This window comes from Lissotriton vulgaris, unplaced genomic scaffold, assembly GCF_964263255.1.
Source record: "Lissotriton vulgaris unplaced genomic scaffold, aLisVul1.2 SCAFFOLD_2723, whole genome shotgun sequence".
Taxonomy (NCBI): Eukaryota; Metazoa; Chordata; class Amphibia; order Caudata; family Salamandridae; genus Lissotriton; species Lissotriton vulgaris.
In genome coordinates this window covers 240,809-262,033 of record NW_028245333.1, presented here as the reverse complement: position 1 = coordinate 262,033, position 21,225 = coordinate 240,809, and the positions used below count along the sequence as shown (strand labels likewise).

At 43.8% G+C, this 21,225-nt stretch overlaps 1 protein-coding gene across 1 annotated transcript in view; it reads left to right on the top strand.

Annotated features, from left to right (window-relative positions):
• LOC147666476 (uncharacterized) overlaps positions 1-21,225 on the top strand; it is a 139,687-nt gene that overhangs the window by 44,354 nt on the left and 74,108 nt on the right. The gene's annotated exons all lie outside the window — the stretch shown is intronic.

Here is a 21,225-nt window from a genome sequence, read left to right as displayed (position 1 = left end):
CCCCCATAAGAGGCAGGGGCCTGGACCAGAGCCCACTTTGCACATGCCTTTTAAACAACTCCGTTCGTGGTAGGCTCTGTTTGTAACAAGAGTCAATCTCCGATAAAATGCCAGTAGGGACGTGTGCATGACAAAGAGCAATTCTAAACAAATTGATTTGTTGTGCAATAGTGGTGCAGTCATTAGGGTTTTCTCTTAGCACTGATGTTACACAACTTCTCTTTCCATTGTACTGCATTAAAAACGCAACAGCAATTATTTTTATGCCTTTTTAGTCCTTATTAAAATAGCCACTTTGTGAACAAGTGGTTTTAAGGTTTACAGGTTTGTCTCTGCTTTAGCATAGGTTAATAGGTGGTTTTGTCCCAGACTCAGGAGCTGATGAGCTGAGAGTTGGTCATTTGTACTTGCATGAATAATCTAGTGTTGGAGTAGCCATCCGATCAAAAATTATTTCCAATTCCTAAATAGATTATTGATATCTGTATCAGCGGTTGTAGTTTCTAACCTTTACCTGTGTTCCTGAGCAAAATATGTAGATTCATTGGTCGTGCGAGTGAAGCTACTCCCCAACACTAACACGTGCCGAACTGGGAACCCTAAGTAGCACTGGAAATTTTGACGGACCTGCCCCCCAGCTGCTTTTTCCTGATGCCCGCTACGGCCAGTCCGACCCTGACTTACCTGCATAAAAGTAGTATCAGTGATTTAGTTCTAGTTTCCAAGGTGTGCTGTGAATATCATAATAACATAAAAGCCTCCAAGTTGCATAAACAGATGTTTTCAAATCATAACTCGGATTAAATGCCAGATCTCAAAACCTAAGTACTAATACATTTGTTGTAAGTGAAAGCCTGGAGAGACTAGAACCTAAGAAGAATAACTTAAGCTAAGAAGTAGTCTTGTTCATGTTTTTGTTTAAATCTGTTTTTTCATGCAATGTATTACTACAACATACAGAACTTGTGAATCTTGCATCTACAGCTACATACGTTGCTGCATATTGATGCATATCCTTTTAAATGTGGTGAGAGGAAAAAGAGCAACGAAAAGTGCAAATCATCAATTAATAGAACATTCCAATTCAATTACACTGGTTCTCCTGGTCAAACATTTTCATTCATTGTGGGTCTCCAACCGCCTCCTAAGTGCCGACACATGTTTCACACATGAATATTTAATTTCCGTTCTTTGTCTCTAATGATCACTTTGAAAAAACGTCCACCAAATCATTGCCAACTTCTCTGCGTCTAATGCTGTCTCAAATAAATTCCTTCATCCTTATTTGTAAAAACACTGGATTCGTCTCATTGCTTTTTGCTCCCCTCGGCACAAATTCAGATGTCCAAATAAAGCTGGCCGATCTAGAATACCACATCATTCCTAAATATTTTAGTGATAATTTTATCTGTCCCTGAATCCTCTTTTTTCTTTTAGGGATTGTGTGAATTAATTGAAAAAAATGCCTATTGATCCTGATATCTCAAGCAAGATTGGCACTTATAAGGATGATCAAATTTTGCAGCTCATTATATATGGGCTGCCCTCATAAGGGTGATCTGCTGATTGGAAGCTCCGATAAGGTGGGCCTCTACGAGTTGCCCGTATTGGATGCGGTTAAATGTGAGATTCACACTAAGGTGTGTACAGTAATTCACACAAGAGGCCCTGCATACTTATGATTATCGTCATACAAATCAGAATATAACCTTAGATCAAGAGCGAGCCCAGCTTTGCTGGTGTCTAGATGAAACAGGCTGTGGAGAGAGGTGCATCCTAAGCAATCAGTGGGCAAGACTTTAGAGGACTTTGCAAGTAGGTCTTCAGGAAACCAGGAACACAAGACCTTTAGAAGTAGATATTGGCTCTAAAGTGGTAAGTTCAAGCCTCTCAGAAACTGGAAAACTTTCTTCCATTTTCAATTCATGAACTGATCATGGCTTCTATAAATGAAAGGAATAGATGAAGATCTCAAACAGCTGCAGTATCACTCAGAGGTAAAACTGCATGAACGAAAAGATGTAGAAGGGAAGGGGCTTTAAAATACATTTACTGCAAGATATTTGGATATTTGGAGGGGTATTTATAGAGCGCAGCGTTCGCTCCGGAAGGAGCATCATGGCGCTGAAAGTCCTTGAATCCAGGTCGCAGAGTGGTAGGGGGGAGGCTAGATGGAAGCTTTGGTCCAATCGTCGGGAAGATTGAAAATCCATGTTTTGAGAAGTTTTCTAAAAGGCTTCTCAAGTGTCTGAAGTCTTAGGTGTCTGGGCATGCTGTTCCAGGCTTTGATAGCCAGGGTGCTAAGGGTTTTTCCGCCTTTAGACTTCAGGTTGAACTTGGTGGAGGTCATGAAATTTTCTTGGGACGATCGAAGGGAACGACTGGGGTTGTAGTGAGGGAAGCGTCTGGTAAGATAGATGGGACCTGTTTTGTTAAAGGCTCGAAAGGCAACGGTGAGAATCTTGAAGAGTATTCTCTTGTGCAGGGGAAGCCAATGTAAGGTCTTTAGGGCTGCGGAGATTGAGGATTTACGAGGTAATTTTAGGACAAGGCGGGCGGCAGTGTGTAAAACACTTTGGAGTTTGGAGAGGGTGGACTTCTTGGTACCTGCCAGGAGGCCGTTACAGTAGTCCACGCACGAGAGAATGAGGGCTACCGTTACCGTTTTTCTAGAGTCTAGGGGGAGAAAGTCGAAGAACTTTCTCAGGGATTTGATTATGCCGAAGCATTTGCCGGCTACGGTCGTGGTATGATGGTCAAATGAGAGATCGGAGTCAAAAAGAACCCCGAGGTTTCTTGCAGTGGTGACGGTCTGGGGGGGGGCAGCAGAGTTGTCAGGCCACCAAAGGGCAGGACAGAAAGAGGCATTCTTTCCAATGGGGAGGATCTCTGTTTTATTATTAAGATATGTGGCTGGAGATATAATCTCCTTCCAAGTCTTTTAAGATGCAAAGATGAGACTTCTTCCTAACTCCTCGTACAAAATGTTTACTTTGGGAGAAGTTATTCTTATGCAAAACAAGACATCTTTGTAAGCATTTTTGTGTTTTTCACTGTACATCACAAATAATATTCTCTTTAAAAGCTGCACTTAAAAACATTGGTGAAGCATGGCAGAGGTGAGGCTATTAATATGAGGCATTAACAGCATATTTAGAGGTTTGCCGAAAAGATGCGGCATATCCTCTGCCTGCTGCCACTCTTTCCTGTTTAAATCAGGGATTTTGGTAAACCCCGGAAACATATGTACTCTGTGAAAGCAATTTTAAACCTCACTCCTTGACGATATGGTCACACACTCAGGGAAAGAAGTTGAGAGTAACATTAATATTATGCTGGTCTCTGCAAACAGCAGCCTTTTTGCAGAGCCTATCCTTGGAGCATCGTGCAATCGTACATTTGCATACCTTTGCAGCATGTCTTGGTACATTTCTAAGCTACATGCCAAACCCACCATGGATAGACTACATTCTCATGATTTTCTAAAAAAGAGACAATGATCCAATGTCAGTTTAAGCCTGCTAGACATGAAAATCTACAAGTAACATCATATTTGGCATCCCATTAGTGCATGTTCAAAGAATAGGATTATTTGTGCCGGGTCTTTTAGTTCTTTAGCCCTTTCTCTGCGGGGGTAATTCCCCCGCAGTGCTGGGGGGAGGGGGGCGCGCACAGCGCCCGCATGCTCATGACGAGCTGAGCTCGTCATGAACTACGGCGCTCCTGTGCTCATGACGAGCTCAGCTCATCACAGGTGCATTGGCTCCCGTGGAATGCTCAGCACTACAGGGGAATTCTCCCCGCACCTGAGCAATCCACGGCCCATGACGAGCTGAGCTCGTCATGAGCACCGGAGCACCTTACCTCATGATGAGCTCAGCTCGTCATGAGCATGCAAAAGGTTAGTTAAGCTCTGTGCTGCAATGCAATACAGCTCCTCTGGTGCAATACACGTATTTTCTGCACATGTAACACTCTACCTCTTTAAAAGATAGATGAACCATTATACATGGCTTGTGTTATGTTTCAAAGGTTAAACTGCGAACTCTAATACATTTCTTAATAATTTTGAAAATTAAAGTTACCATTGCCATACAAATTTCCAAACTAAAGCTGTCAGTTGTTTAGTGTTAGATCTTAATTCTCTATAACAATCCTGTTAAGGAACACACATGTTTAATTATGGCAGAATTTGTTTCTGTAAACACTATCCAAGAATAAAAAATTAATTCAAAGAAAAAGTGCTCATATTCTGTGTAATTGATGGCATCTCCTTGCTTAAAGTAGGCCATAGGATTTTCGTGAAGGTTTTTACATCTTGGTGCCTGTGGCATCCACAGTGATACTCTTTGAGACTTTCAAATTGGAATTAGATCAATTATTACACAAATGAGAGAGCAATTTGCGTCTTTGACTCCACCATGGGGCGCAGTTAAAGTTCATAATTGCCGAGTAGGATAGATTTGCTTATGAATGTATTGCTTGTTCCTCTGACATCGGGTGAGGAATACCACCAGGTTTCAAGATTGGAGATGGCATCACAGAAAAGGTGTGCCAGACTAACTGTTTTAAGACAAGATATTGTGTTGCTTTCAAAGCTGTCACTGAAATCCATTGTACCACCTTCTATGGCTACGCTGGAGTTGAAGTCAACAATTCTTATAATAGCCCCTATAGAGGCGGATTGTCTCCCTCGGAGGCTCTCCAGGCTCCCGGTTTACCAGACATAGAGCCAAATTGCTGAAGGATCCAGCTGTCTGCCAAGCATGATGCTGAGGACTTGTCTTCTCAAACCTGTCCCCTGATCTATGGAGTATTCTTCCTCATACTCTTAGGTCCCAAACCAATCTCCTCACTTTCCATCAAAAACTGAAAACTCTTATATTCTCTGTTTTAGTATAATCACTGCTTTTATCATTCAGCTCTATCAACTATTGCCGGGATACCTACTTGGCTCATTGCTTCCTCTTCATAAATGTCCTTTATTAGTTTGTGACTGAGGTTTATCTTTCATTCCAGAAAAAAGAACAGGTGATGGGCAGAATGCTGAACAAATCAAACATTCACATCCCAGTCACAGATCTGGGTTTAATCCATTGTATCTTTGCTCACCACGCCACCCAAGTTTGGAACCAGCCATATGAAAATCTGTCTTGACCCTGCTCCCCATGGGTACAGTCCAGCCCGAACGGCAAGGCCAAGTCCTCCCTGGACTGGAAACAGTCACCCTGGGACTGGTTTCGGGCAAGGAGTAACAACATACCCAGTGGATGTCCTCATGGGATGTTACAAGAAGAGAGAAGGCGGTGCTAAGGAGGGACTATTAAACCTATTGACCAATGAAAAGCCACCATTTACAAAGGACAGGAGCCAATAAAAAAGATGGGTGGAAAGTGGGCGGAGATTTATGCCCATATCCTGAATACAAAAACAACAGTTCATGGACAGAATGCTGAACAATGTCATACATTCACCCCAGTACAGAGATCTGGGCCTAAATCCATATTTTTTTTTGCTCACCACAAACCCCATTTCAGACATGGCCATATGCAAATCTGCCTTGACCCTGTGCCTCATGGGAACAGTCCAGCCCGAAATGCCAAGCCATGTCTTCCCTGGACCCGAATCAAGCATCATAGGACCGGTTTCTGGCTATCAGCCGTCTTCAGCCAGGATAGCTTGACTCCAGTGGCGTGGAGAGCACGGGACTCACGTCTGAGCATACCCGTCCCACTCGGGGTGACAAATGCAAAAACAACAGTTGATGGACAGAATGCAGAACAATGTCATACATTCACCCCAGTACAGAGATCTGGGCCTAAATCCTGAATACGTTTTTAGGACACAAGGGAACCCTGTAGGGGACCTTCGGACCGTGGGTTACTTAACTTATTTCGAAGAACAGGGGTCCTAAGGGATCAAGATATAACAAAAGATTGCAATATAGACCACAATGAGTACTATATTTTGAAACACGTCCAGCCGGGCGTAAGTTTATTCATAAGATAACATGAAGTTGTTGACCCAAGAGAAGGCCAAAAAATGTTTGGCAAGATAGGGTACAGTCCTGTACCTATCCCGAGCGGTTTCAGAGAAGATAAACCAGGAAGAGGGAGATAGAAAAAGGAAAACACTTTTCAGGCAAAACAAGAAGTTTTTTGAGCCAGTAGGTGACTTGTAGTTAAAGTAAATACAGTTACAACAAATTCACCCAACAGTGCCAACAATTTCAAATAGCCATATTAAATAATATGCTGCACTGCTTATTGCGTCGACGTTTCGATCCCTAAGGGCTCATAGTACAATGGGATCATCATCAGGACTATTTTTACAGTTATTGCCTGCAATACATAAAGCCTGTAGAAGAAAAAGGGGGGAGATAAAAGACAATTTTTAGGCCTAGGCCCATAACAAAGAAAGACCAGACAGTGCTTGACAGGGCACAATTAAAAGTTAAAAACGGCCATTATTTGAGCTCGCCGGTTCTTTGCTAGTGTGTTTGTGAATTAGGATAATCCATTTTGTATCGGTGAAAAAGTGCGGAAAAATCGGCGCAGTGACATCGGTGTCATACATCAAGACTTGTGCTGTATCGACAGTGACATTGGGGTCGTTTTTGTTACATTGTCGTGCTTTGTGAATAAAGTGACATAGTGAGTGAAATAGTGCCTAGCAGCAATCACATTTCAGAGTAGGATCAGCTCTTTAGGGGGCCAGGGTTTTCTTCCCTGTGCAGCGTACTGGATTTCAAAGTTGCTGGGAGCTGCCAATTAAAAGTTTAGGCATGCTTTCAGGGTTGCGCAATCAAGGTCGTGTTACGCACCCACGGGAAATGTTTGGCTAGAGTTAATTAACCGCCTTCGTATAAACGGTTGGCAGTGTCAATTGTAAGTAAATATTAAAGCCAGTAGGCCATTGGTCATTTTAGATTGGGAAAGCATTGGCAGCAAGCAGGAGGCTTACCTACCATATGGTGTGGACTTTAAAAGCCTGGAGATATAAGCCTGTAATGGGCCGTGGTGACGAGGTTCTCTCCGATGGATCCTCGTGGTTGCTGGGGGTTAAATGTAAAGAATAAGTAGCGCGGCTACAGTTTAAAGAGAAAAACTGATTTTGGTTTTCATTTGGGCTGGCTTACCTAGCTACATGTGTTGTAGCTGGGCGTCAAGGGGTTTGGCGATCTCCGTGTTCGATTCAGACCGTCTTTGTGCTGGGGATAAAAATTACCGTAATAAGGGGTCTGACTTCGTGGGTGGAGGGTTATTACAGCCATCGGTGTTTTGAGCTTACCTTGCTTCCCGATTGAAAGCAGCGGCGGGTTGGGAGGAGCTCGATTGGCTTCCGTCCCCTTCTTGGTAACAGCGCAAGTCCGCTGTGTGTGGACCCTCTAGGGTCAGGCTTGTGGGGATGGCTGAGATTCGATCACCGTCCAGTGGCTGGGAAATAAAAGTTAATAACTGGATCAGGGGTCGGACTCCGTAGTTAGCGGAGTGTTAGGATTACCGGCTTCTTAACCAAGGGCTTACCTTGCTTCCAAATGAAAGCAGCGTCGGGTTGGGCGAAGCTCGATCTGCTTCTGCCCCCTTTCTTAGTTGCAGCGCGGGTCCGCTGTGTATGGAACCCACGTTGGCCAGGCTTATGGGGTTAGTGGTTGAAATAGAAAAGAGACTTTTCCGGGAAAGTGGCAATGGCGGCCATCTTGAAGTGGTTTAAAAGTTAGGGTTAGTAGCTGCTGTATGGCAGACATCTTGTAATGGAGCAGAAACCAATGCTTATGATTTAGCTACTAATTATATTAAAGTTTAGGGGAGTGATCCAGACATGGGGCATTATAGCATGCAGTGCTGCTAGGAAAGTGTGGTGAATAGAACTAGGCGAGTAGTGCTGACCGACCTGAATACAGCATGTCTCGAAGAGACCGCGCAAGCGCTGCCTAGACGAGACCTAAAAATGAAGTTGCAAGATAGTCTTTCAGTTGCCAATTGTAGTGGTGTTAGGGGAACACGACTACATGGCGATGTTCCACATGTAGGACACAAAACTCCAAATTCCCTTTCTTACAGCCCACAGAAAATACTTTTGTTTGTGGGGTAACACAAAGGTTTAAATTTCCGAATTTGCCTTTTGGCCTTATGTCGCCACCTTTGATCTTCACAATCTTCTTGTGGTGGCAGTAATCTATCTGCACTTACAAGGATGCACACGTTTATTTACCTGAACGACAAGCCCCAAAAGTTGAGCCCCTCCCCCCAAAGAAAGGGAATTTTTTGCTTAGCAGATGACGCCGGCACTATTGAGTAGGTTGGGTTTTGTCCCTGGAACTCCTGCTATACAAAATCTCACCAGACCAAAGTATTCATTTTGTGTACATAAATTAATGAACACTTCTCTGGTGTCTCTATTCCCACCACCAGAGAACATTTAGCAGTTATTTGAATTTTCTATATGTTTACTTTTGATATTTTTTTTCTTGATTTGTGAACTAATCTAAGCATTACGAAGTAATGCACTTAAGGCCAGGTGATTTGTATTTAGAGAAATGTATTTGTAATTTATGAATTTGAGCTGTATAAAGTATCTGAATAGACCTCTAGGCTATAAAAGTGCCCTAGCTCTTGTGAGACCCCAACTTCGACAAAACCAATATTATTAGTGTCCTCATGGTGCGTTGCTTTCTCAGTTTGAATGCAGTACTTCAAGACAAAAATGATTTAGACTCAGTGAGTGTTTTAACTTATCACAATTTTTTATTTCCTCAAAATTACAGACAAATGCTTCAGCTCTCCACAAAGTTTGTAATGCTATGAATAGCAAAAGAAAGCAAATGAGAACTGTTTAAGTGTGCACGTTGATGCTTTACTTAAATGCACACTTGGCATCTGAAAAGGTTGACATGGCGCATCACATAGGAGTTGTTGACTTCCTGATTATTTTCACTGGGTTAACGGGTGGCATTTATAATCCAGAGTCCACTGATTGATGCTCAACAGAATGAAAATGTGGTTAGAGTGTAAGTCACACTGGAAATCAGGTGTCCACTGTCCTTTCAACACAAAGAGATGGGAAGAACTCATTGAGCATGTTCAGACCACTGAAAGGTTAGCATGGGTACACAAGAAAATACCGGATATTGAGTTTCTGGTAGGGAGGTGTGGTGATGCCCAAAGCATTTACAAATAGCATATAATGCTATGGAAGTTGAATTAAGAATATTGGAATGAAACTGTAAGGGGGGAGCAAATAGGATTGACTCTTCATCTGTACCATAAAAAAGGGAAGCGCAGACACTGTCTGAGGACCAGCAGGATCTGGGTGAGATTAATTAATTTCTATGGTAGTGGTAAACTGCCTCTTATGGGGTAAGAGAAGATCAGATTAAAGGGTGGTAGGGATGCAAGGAGAGGTGACCGTAGCTGCAAAAGAAAACAGATTGATGCTCCTGAAAAGCTGGGGCAGACATTGTTGGTTCTCTATAGAAGTGGATCTAACCAATCTCTTCTGTTTTGACTACTCCTGCAGAGAACTGATGCTGAAACAACATCAAAAAAGGGTCTGGGGACCCAAGGCCCATTGAATCATTTATGGGATGATATCTCAAGCGCAAGACCAGAATACTGTTTGAGCCAATGTCATGTTCCAGACTGCAGGGTGAGAAGGCCACGGTTGATAGATAGGTGCTTGCTACAGTAATTTGCACCCATCATTGCCTTTTGGAATTTGTGAGTGTTAGACAATAATACAACAATGGACCTCTGGAAAGCTCTATACAATTTTTTTAAATAAAAGGTTTGAATGTTAGAAAAGCTTGTCCTGTCTGGTCATTTTTACATGATCTTTATAAGTTGACCTCATTTTGGGTCTTTTCTTCTACTGTATAGATAGGATGCCCTTAGTAGTTGAAGTGACCTATATTGCAAGTTTGGGGGTTTGGGTTTTCTATCATTGCCCACAAGCTGCCACCTCAAGAACCATAACTGACCATAACTTTTTGGCTTATGTCTGGTGATTGAGTAAAAACTACTGGAGTTTTTCCAGTCTGCTATGTTTTAATGTAGACAGCATTCCCACTCTGGCAACAAGCAGACATTGAAAGGTGAGCATATTGTATCTGTGAAAGGGGTGTCTCACTGTCTTTCTCTGATAAGGATAGCTGCCTGTAAAAGGCAACAGCGCAAAAGCCATTTAAAGACTCACTTTCAGACTAGTTGTGAGCCAAAACCAAAGTATTCTTCCAAGCAAAAATTGGTAATGCCAGACAGGTGGCACCATTCAGTTGTAGTTCCTTTATTACCAAGATAAACTAAGAAGGTTGTTTTGCCTCAGCCAAAAGAATTAAGTATTTGAGGCATGTGAGCTGTTGATCACATGCTTTGCATACTCCTGCCATCTAGTGTTGGGTCCGGATTTTTGCAAGTTGTTTTTCGTCGAAGAAGTCTTTCCAGTCATGAGGTAAGGTGACTCCTTCTTTCAGTGATAGTGCACATGGGCATCGAGTCCATTATTAGATTGTACTTTTTCCGACATTAGGTTCGGACGTGTATTGCTGCTCTCCGGTTCTAAACTGCTCTTTGGGTACCCCTCGTGCGCAATCCACTCTACCTATGTCGTTATTGCTTCGTACGTGTATCCCACTTATCCGCGTATCGTATTGGTTGAGGAAAATTTCTATTTCGATCAGAAGTCTCGTGGAAGGCCGTTGGGCCTAACCACCCTGGTTCACCTCACAGTCGATGAAACGGACCCTATTCAAATTTTGTCCTCGGTGCCACACAAAGTATCCCCACACCGTCTCGCATGAAGTGGGCAACTTTTTGTTTATCTCCAGAGCACAATTAACTGGACTGCTACGCGTTCATATCGTTTCGATGTAAGAAAACTCTACGCAATTGTCAGGCTCTACGTCATGAAATGCAAAACCAGACCATCTAATACACGCTGGACATCTTCGGTAAAGGTTCAGAGCAGGAAGAATATGATGCACAAGAGGTCATAGAGGAGCAGGAAGAACCTGTATCTATTCCGGAATCGGACTCCAAGATGGAAGACGAATATCGCAAGGTCAATGTACCGTGAGTACCGAAAACCCCTTCACCCGAAATTCAAATCAGACCAAACAAAAGCCTTCGGTTCCACCTCTGCCTTTGGGCCACGGTGGGCACCGAGAAGATGTTTCTAATGCCCCACGTCCTGTCTCTGCACCAAAACACATCGGTAAGCCTTCCGGCTCAGGATCGAGTCGACCAAAGTTAGGCCCTGAGCCGAAACCTTCGGGCTCGAAGATGAAGGCTGCTCCCGAGCCAAAACCCATAACGCCCAATTTGAAAAACGGTGTCAGGAACCCAAATCTTCTGCGCCGAAAAGTCATTCCACTCAGAAACCGAAAAATACTCCTCTGCAGCTGCAGGATCCAATTTTCAACGTCCCACCTCCCAAAACGGACCCAAAACCAAAGGAACTATACATTAATCCTGATACAGGACATCTTCTTACTAAACTGCCTCAGAAGCTGAAACCTGAGTCAGAGGACATACATTATACGTTTACTTTAGAGAGGAAGAATGTAGGTACTAGCCCCCCTCCTCCTCCATCACGTTCCCCTACGCATTCACCACCTTCTCCAGCATTAGAGAGAGGGATGAATGATGGCTTGAATGACGATTTTTGACATGTATATTTGAAATGTATCTGTAAATAGGAATGTTGTTGTTTCTTTTTTGTTGTGTACATAAGGTCTTAACAAATGAAAACTTGGAAAATTGAAATACCAAATTGATGAGTACCAAATAAAACATTGAAGTAAATAAAATAATTGAAAATAAAAACACAAAACATAGCGTTCTATTCGGATGTTTTGAAAAAACTCTAGGTTAAGTGAGTAGCGGCACGTGCACCTCTTTTTGTTCATTATAGCTTGTGGCAAGCTGTGCCGTTGGGAGCCCAGACCCAGTGGTGGTTGTTCTCTCTCCAAAGGTATGATGAGACATGCCTGCAATCTATTTAAAGACCCTGTTTGTCCTTGTATTCCCACTCCTAGAATAGACAAAAAATAGAAGCCTGCTCTGTCAGGTCCAGTCTTTATTAAGGGGCAACCACCACTAGACTCATTGGTTGTCTCTAAAACCCATAAAAGGGCCAATTCACAAACCTCGGGGGATGCCCCCTTCCGCACAAAGAGTCAAAATTATTAGACGCTTCTGCTAAGCGAGTAGCTGCCAAGGCAGCAAATCATTGGCGTATAGCCAACACCCAGGACCTATTAGCCCGGTATGATAGAGCGAACTGGGACAAAATGGAGCAATTGCTCTATTATCTCCCAGATCAGCATAAAAGCTAAAGCTCAGGATTTAGTACAGGAAGGAAAGCTCATCTCCAATTCCTCTGTTAGATGTGCTTTAGATGCTGCTGAGAGATTAACACTAGTGTGTTACTTAGGAGGCATGCCTGGTTAAGGATTTCCGGGTTTAAACCTTAAGTCCACCAACCATTTTGAATACTCCATTTGATAAAAAGCATCTCTCTGGGCCCGAAGTAGATCAGGCATTGGAGAAAATGGAAAAAAGACACTGAGGTAGCTAAATCAATTGGAGCCCTACAGAGTCCTTCAAATCGTGGCTCCTTTCATCGATCCTTCTACCGTGGGGGGTCCAAGAAACCATTCTCCGACAATACTGCTGCCTTGTACAAAGGCAACAATCAATCTTCATCCTTAAGAGGCTTCTTTAGAGGAAGATACGGAGGTAACAATGGCAAAGGTAGGGGCAAGGGTTCCACACCACGTAATTCCCCTTCCCCTAACAAGCCGTGACTTGCCTACCCTTCCCCCCGATCATTTAACACCTGTCGGGGGACCTCTTCTACAATTCCTCCCCATTTGGCAATCCATAACTACAGACAAATGGGTGTTAGGAATTATCCAACATGGTTATTGCCTGGAGCTTACCACCAATCCTCCAAACACTCCATCTCGTTCTCACAAAATGTCACCAGAACATTTACACCTGCTCAAACAGGAAGCAGAGTCTCTCTTGCTAAAAGGAGCCATAAAGCATGTACTGTTACAATATCAAGGGTAAGGCGTGTACTCCCTGTATTTTCTAATTCCCAAAAAGGACGGCTCCTTGAGACCTATTCTGGCCTCCGAGAACTAAACAACTACATACTGTCAGAACATTCCCACATGGTGACACTTCAACAGGTGCTCCCACTTCTTCAGCAGGGTGACTTTATGCCTACTCTAGACTTAAAAGACTCATATTTCCACATTCCAATTCATCCCGCCCATCGCAAATATCTCAAATTTGGATAGCGGGTCAACATTACCAATTCAAAGTACTACCGTTTGGAGTCCCAGAGTATTTACCAAATGCCTGACAGTAGTCGGAGCTCATCTGAGAAGACAGCTCATCTATGTCTTCCCATACCTAGACTACTGGCTTGTCAAAGCCAGCACTTACCAGAAGTGTCTCCAGCACACTAAAGCCATAATTCACTTACTACACCAACTAGGGTTTACAGTGAATGCGCTGAAGTCTCAACTGCAGCCTTCCAACACACAACCCTATCTGGGAGCCACCATAAACATTCAATTAGCTCTAGCCTTTCCCAATGCAGCCAGAAGTCTCAGTATTCAGTCTCTTCTCACAGAGTTTCAGCCCAACCAATCATTACCTGCAAGAGTCTTCATGTAACTGCTAGGAATGATGATGTCTTGCATCATGATCGTCCCCCATGCAAGACTTCACATGTGTCCCCTTCAAGAATGCTAAGCAAGTCAGTGGAACCAGTCGCAGACTCAATTCACTGATCTAGTGTTAGTAGATGGCCGCACCCATTGCTCTCTGCAGTGCTGGAACCCAAAAAATGTATCCAAAGGGCGGCCCTTCATTGATCCTGTTCCACAGACAGTGCTAACAGCAGACGCATCGCTCACTGGTTGGGGTTCTCACTTACATGATCACACAATCCAAGGTTTGTGGAGTCTAAAGCTCAAAGGTCTCCATATAAATCACCTAGAGCTACTAGCAGTGTTTCTAGTTTCTAGTGCTCAGAGCTTTCAAATTAACCTCATAGGCAAAGCTGTCCTAGTCCGCACGGACAACATGAGAGCTATGTCCTATATACAAAAACAGGGGGGGACACACACTCCAACTGTCACAACTAGCACATGCCATTTGGAAATGGGCTATACACCACAAGATTGATTTCCTGGCAGAGAATTTTCTAGGAGTAAATAATCAGATTGCAGACCTTCTCAGCAGACTGAGGCAGCAAATCCACGAGTGGGAACTTCATGCCCCAGTTTTACTCCTCTGTTTTGAGGAATGGGGATTTCCTCATATAGACCTGTTTGCCACAGCACAAAACTTAAAATGCCCAAGCTTTGCATCCAGGTTCCCACACCCGCTCTCCAAAGACAATGCCCTATGGATAAACTGGTCAGGGACATTTGCTTATGCTTTGCACCTCTCCCACTCATTCCGCTGGTAGTTCGGAAGCTCAGCCAAACATCCCTCACACTGATTCTCATAGCTCCCAAATGGGCACGTCAACCCTGGTTCACCACCCTTTTGGAGTTGTCAGTAGTTCCACACCAAAAGCTGCATCTCGCCTCCAGTCTCCTCACTCAGAGCGATGGAGAAATCTGGCATCCAAATCCCAAAGAACTCAACCTAGTGATCTGGCTCCTGAAGTCATAGAGTTTGGTTATTTACAATTGCCACCAGACTGTATGAATATCCTAAAAGAGTCTAGAAAGCCTACTACTAGGGCATGTTATGCAGCAAAATGGAAACTGTTTGTTATCTATTGTAACAATAACAATATCAACCCTCGTGATGCTTCTGTGCAGAACATCATCTGTTGTCTGTTAAATTGACAGCATTCTGGACTACCTTATACACCAATTCGCTTACATCTAGCAGCAGTAGCTGCATACTTACAAAACAGACAACACTTATCTCCATTCAGAGTACCAGTGATTAAAGCATTTATGGAAGGATTAAAAAGGGTGATACCACCAAGAGTTCCACCTGCACCAGTATGGAACCTAAACATAGTCCTTACAAGGCTAATGTGTCCACCGTTTGAACCAATGCACAGGTGTCAATTACAATTCCTCTCATGGAAGGTTGCTTTTCTCATCGCAGTCACCTCACTAAGGAGAGTTGGTGAACTCCAGGCATTAATTATACAAGAGCCTTTCTTTCAGCTTCACAAAGACAGAGTGGTTCTTAGAACCAATCCTAAATTTCTTTCCAAAGTAGGTTCTGCTTTTCAATCAGTTGAGTTACCTGTGTTCTTCCTAACCTTATTCTGTAGCAGAACAAGCTCTCCACACACTTGATGTTAGAAGAGCTCTACTGTATTATGTGGAAAGAACAAAGAATTTCGCAAAACAAAGCAGCTTTTTTGCCACCACTCAGAGGAAATCCCATATCTAAATCAGGCATTGCAAGATGGATTGTGAAATATATCCAGATCTGTTATGTGAAAGCGAAAAGAACTTTAATAATACCCCCAGAGAGAGGAGGAGCTACGCCGCGAACCAAGATGGCCGCATAAGCTCCCGGCTCCGCCGACCTCCGCCGGCGGCTCGTCTATCCTGTTGTTTATCCTCTACCCACGCCCTGTGCCCGGGTGTGTGAAGGTTACCTGATGCTAACGGTGCTGTCCCGGACTTCCTACCTTATTCAGCGATGAAGTTATGTCGTGATCCATTTTTGGCCTGCTCCTGGGCTGACGCCGGGACCTTGATTTTTGAACGGTCCGAGCGGGAACTGATCAACATCGGCTGTGGGACCGCGACTGTGGCCGGTCTTCCAGATTGGAATAATTCTTTCCGCCTTCGATGTGTGACCTTGTTGATGGATGGTGCCGGAGTAGAATCATTGTGACGTGCTGCGATCCTCCTGCACTGTGGCTGGTGGGCGGTGTGCCTGACCCCCCGTTCCCCAGTCCGGGGGCTGGCGGGCTGCACCCACGGCCGGTGACTGTGTTGAGTGTGCCAGATCGGGGCGCCCCCGTTGTTGAGATCGCTAAATGTATGCCCGGAGCCCGGTGATGTGGGCTGGAAATTATGTCTCCCTCCGTCCCTTGGGCCCCGGGATGGAGGGGATGGATAGCGCACATTCATTGAGTTCCGTCATGGCAGCGATTGGGGCGCTCCACTCGCAATTCACCATCGCTTGTGTCTCCCTGGCGGCAAAGTTGGATGATGTCTGCTCGCGACCGGCCACCGACGCTGCAACACCCGAACAACAGTTTGTGGTCCAGTCGAACGATCTGACCCGCCATCTTAGGGTGCCCGAGCGTCAGCCCGACGTCGCTCCTTGGGGAGTAGGCCTCGCTCCTCCTTCATCTGCTACAGTGCCTGGTCTTCCCTTCAAGTTTCCCATCCGATGGTGTATCGTCGCTGGAGGTCCTGTTCGTCAATGCCGAGCCTCGGGGTCCTGTGGATGGGGTCTGCCATTTTTCTTTGTTCCGGCCCGTCTGTTTAACGGAGGCCGCCATTTTGTGTCCGGACTCGGTTCCACCTTCAATGCCTTGGATTGCCATGGACGCTTTGACTTCTTCTGGACGGATGTGGCTTTGTCGGAATGTGCTCCAGTACGGATTCGCACTGGTCAGGGCTGACTTTGACTTTGGTTTGTTCATGCTCCTCGCCACTGCTTCGGACCACCTGAGACGCTCCCTTGGATTGCAAGTATCATGACTTTGGCGATGGATCTCCTCGTGAGGCTTGCAGGGTTGACTACTACTTTCCTGCGCTTGCTTAGTTCATTTTTGCCGGGACTACACCGAGTATCTCACTGGGCCAGGGGTGGGATGGGGGGGGTTATTATTGGTGACTGCCCTCCCCGTGATAATATTGACTGTTGCTTTGATTGATGATGAATAGGCCTTGGGGGGGGTCACTGCCGGCGGGGGGTACCGGGTGTCCGGGGGTGGGTTTGTTTCTCTCCTCCTCCACTTCTTGTACCTTTTCCCTTCTGTGGGGCAGTTTCGGGGCGACAGGCACGCTGTTAGTAGGTTAGGCCGTAGCCATTACAGGGGTGCAGGGTGGCGGGTGCGGGGGGGGGGGTTTGTTATTTTAGTTTGTTTTGTTCTATGGTCCCTATCGCTCTTTTCCGGCCCTAGGAGGGTTCTTTCCTCTTTCGTAGGGTTGGCTGTCTCTGGGTCTTGCACCTTATTTCCTTTTCCGGCATCTCCACAATCCTCTGTTTCTTGCTCTTGGGGATGGGCTCTCTGGGGTGATATTTAGGAACGTTGTTTACTGTAATATTGTCTATTGTTTAGTATTACCGCCGCGGCTGCCTAGATTATATAGTTGCTATAGTCGTAGCCTATCTCAGACTGCAATTGGGGTATGTCCCCCTTGTCTCTTCTGTGTATTTCTCATGTAAGGTGTTATGTCCTTGTTATTGCAGCCCCTACTCTTCTTCAAAATTTAAAAATGAAAACCTCATATATTCTGTTGCGAGCCCCACAACCGCGTCTGGTGTACCTTAACATGTCCTGATTGCTGATTGGCCTGTATTTCTCCTGTTTTTAAGGACTGTCTTTGCGGCCGGCCATGATGGTTGTGGGCCTGCGCATGTATCTCCTCACTTTTTCGAATAAAGGTTTTCAAAAAACAAATAATAATAATAATACCCCCAGAGCGCATTCCACTCGCAAGATAAGAGTTACTATGGGCTACTTAGGGAATATTCCCCTAGCTGGCATCTGTAAGACAGCAACATGGTCTACACCGCACACATTCACCAAGCACTATTGTGTAGATGTGTTAGTGAGGTAAGAAGCTAATGTAGGCTAAGCAGTACTTAAGACACTGTTTCAGACATCTGCAACAAATACAGGTTATCCACCGCTTTGGGAGTATACTGCTGTATAGTCTCTGCACAGCATTTGATCTACAGCTCACATGCCTCGAACGGATAATGTTACTTAACCAGTAAGCATCTGTTCTTGGCATGTAGAGCTGTAGATTTACATGCGCTCACCGGCCTCCCCGGGTACCTGTAGTTGTTGCTGTTCCCACTTTATATACATACGCATGGACAGCTCTATTTTACACTTACCAACTCCATTCTCACCCTCTGTGGGAAAACAGTCTAACAATGGAGTTGATGCCCATGTGCGCTATCACCCAAAGGAGGAGTCGCCTTACCTTGTGACTGGAAAGACTTCTTCGAAGAAAAACAACTTACAAACATCCAGAGTATGCAAAGCATGTGAATCTACAACTCTACATGCCAAGAACAGATTCTTACTGGGTAAGTAACGTTATCCTTATTTTCTTGGAAGAATAGCCTCATAAGGGAACAATACTTCTTTAAAGAACCCTCATGCCAAGCCACTCTTGGTGACTGTGTGTAGCTGTGGGCTGTGTCTCCAGCTGTTCTCATCCAGTACTTTAGAATTAGAGGACATGTATGTGTATGTGAACAAGATTTAACTGTTGCTGAGTTTCATCTCAAAAAGCTGGAAAGAGTCCATACTGTGCATGTTGTTGAGGAGGCAACATTGCTACTGTTCGTGAGCACACAAGTGAGCTACATACAATACACTCATTAAGTGGCAGGCCAGAGATCTACCACAAATCGATGTAAAGTGGAGCACCTTGGAGGACACCTTCTATGTCTTAGCTTATTCATTAATTGGCTGTTTTGAAACTGAGGCCAATGCTGTTTTCTCCAGATTAAGATAAGGTTAAAGGTCGTTTAAGACTCTTCCCTATTGGAATAGTGAGCCTATTGCCTTTTGACTAATGTTACTTCCAGGTCTCTCTAGTGTTAAGTTGTTGGTTAAAGACATGGAGGCATGAGTGATTTTTAGTCCCCTTTCTGGGTCTGGCTACTGGGATGTGTACTCTTATTTTTTATCTACCTTGACATGATTAGTGAACCTTCAAAACAAAAATACAAATATAGTGTTACACAAAATAAATAATTTAGGTATTTGAACAAATCACCAAACTTTCTTGTGAATCCAAATGTGTTATAAAATATTGTGTGTTGCCAAAGATGCCCTTCCCCGGTAGCCTGAGACTGCCCTCATATTAATAGATGTAATCTGCTAGTAACCTTCTGTAGCTGACAGAGCTGCCACTGCTATCAGACAGCAAACGTCCTTTAGGACGAAGCAGAATCAGGGTGTACCTTCACAGTGCTAGCAACAGAACAGATGCTTCTTTAGCACGCATTCGTTCTGCACGCTAGTCGCTACAATGACTTGCTTTGGGGGGGGGGGGGGGCGTAATGGTGGAGTGATGTTGGAATTAAAGTCCAATACCTTCCCTACAATTGTGCACCCTAGATTGAAATAGTAAATTAAACTATTCCAATATCCAGCACCCCCCTAAGGCAAGTTGTTAAAACAACTTGCTTGCAGAACAAATGCATGCAAAACACTAATTTGTTCAAATGACAGAGTTCCTAAGGCGTATGAAAAACGCATGCGGACTTCCGTCATACATTCATATCAGATATTTTTTAGCTAGCGGCCCAATGAAAGGTGCTAAGTTTGTTTCATGAAGGAGTCTTGGATGGCACTACCAAATAGAAATGCGCTGCATGAGTGATTGTGGTTGCGGTAGATGAAAGATAGGATGTTGGATGAGTTTTTCAGCCATTGGTTCCCCAGTGCGGCACTGAAGCAGCATACAATCCAAGGGGATGCATTGTGCAAAAGGGTGATGTGGAGGAGGTATCGAGGTATATGGGGCAAGGTCACTGCAGTATCTTGCATGATATGGCAGGATTTGAGTGGAAAATGACAAAACATAAATGGCCTTTCTATCACAGGATTGTTTTTTCAATGATAGACTCAGTGGCAGTAAAGTTGCATAATTACTACAGACATCTTGTGTTTTAGATGTCTAACTTCCTTTGCCGTATTCCCAGGCATCAGACAGGATCTGGAAGAGTATTCAATCGCAGCAATGGGCCCTAGTTGGAGCGGAAGGGCTTCAGCTACTGAGCCACATCACGAGTCTTACCTTTTTTTCTGTGTGCTACAGATCCTCGAAGCTAGAGCTTTCCTATTTTTGTGACATTTCTTTAAGGCGTTTTAGAGTTTTCACGACTATTTTTCTTCAGAAATTGTCACTTTTTACATTGGTGTTCAATCCCTACTCTAAACACTGACATGCCAGTCCCATAAAAACTAGGTGTGGTACTCAGAGGTGAGACGCAATTTAGTAGCTTGTCATTTTAGCAGGAGAATTCACCTTGAATTTCTTCAAAGTTGGAGTTCTTGGTCCTGCTTTACATATTGACGTGCAGGGTGAGTAGAGACAAGTGTAGTAGGGCTACTTCTCAAGCAGTGGAGCATTTTCGTGCAAGATACAAAATAAGCCAAACCCCAAGTCCTCACTGTCCACATGGTATCAGGGCACAGAATCAAACCACCACCAATTTGATAAGCGAACATGTAATACTTCCCTATGAGATGATGATAGACCAAAAACAACAAAATATAAATATGAAAGAATCATTTCTGAAAAACATCATTGAGTTGTATTACAAACAACTCATATATTTTGAAAATATGAAATTTATTGTTACCAATCGCATTATAAAACATAATTAATCATACTTTTGTCATCTAATTCATTCCTCCCTTTTTCTTTATATATTACAACAAGGGGAATAAAAGTAATGCCCTTTATACTCAAAATGTATCAGCCACATCTATCCTAGCCTTTACTGTTCTGCGGACCAGCCACGTTGTCCCCTCGCCAGATGGGCTTCTAATCTCCTATACTGACGAGCCTACAATAGGTTAAACTTTTACTATATCTTCCCTATCAAATTCATCATTCAGACTCATTCATTTGAATACATTTTAAAATTGCTCTTAATGCATTTTCTCTAATTCATAAGGGGATGGATTGAGAGTTTGAAATCTATCCTACAGTACGCAAAATATAATGACACCATTATTGATTTTTTATGACTATCGTATTCCCTTTTTCGTGGGTTGATTAGGTTTAATAATTTTGTAAATGTCTAAGTAAGCCCCTTGCTTATTCCAACACTCAATCCAAAAGATTATTTTTCAAATATTCTTTCATCCGCCAAATTTAAAAATGGGTCTCCTTATTATAAGCATTTGTAATTGCTCCAAACCATTGCCTGTGGTCTCTCATGCTAGATAAACAAGATAATACTTTAGTACTCCCCCTCGTACAAGGTCCTTATAAAGGTCAATAAACCTACAAAA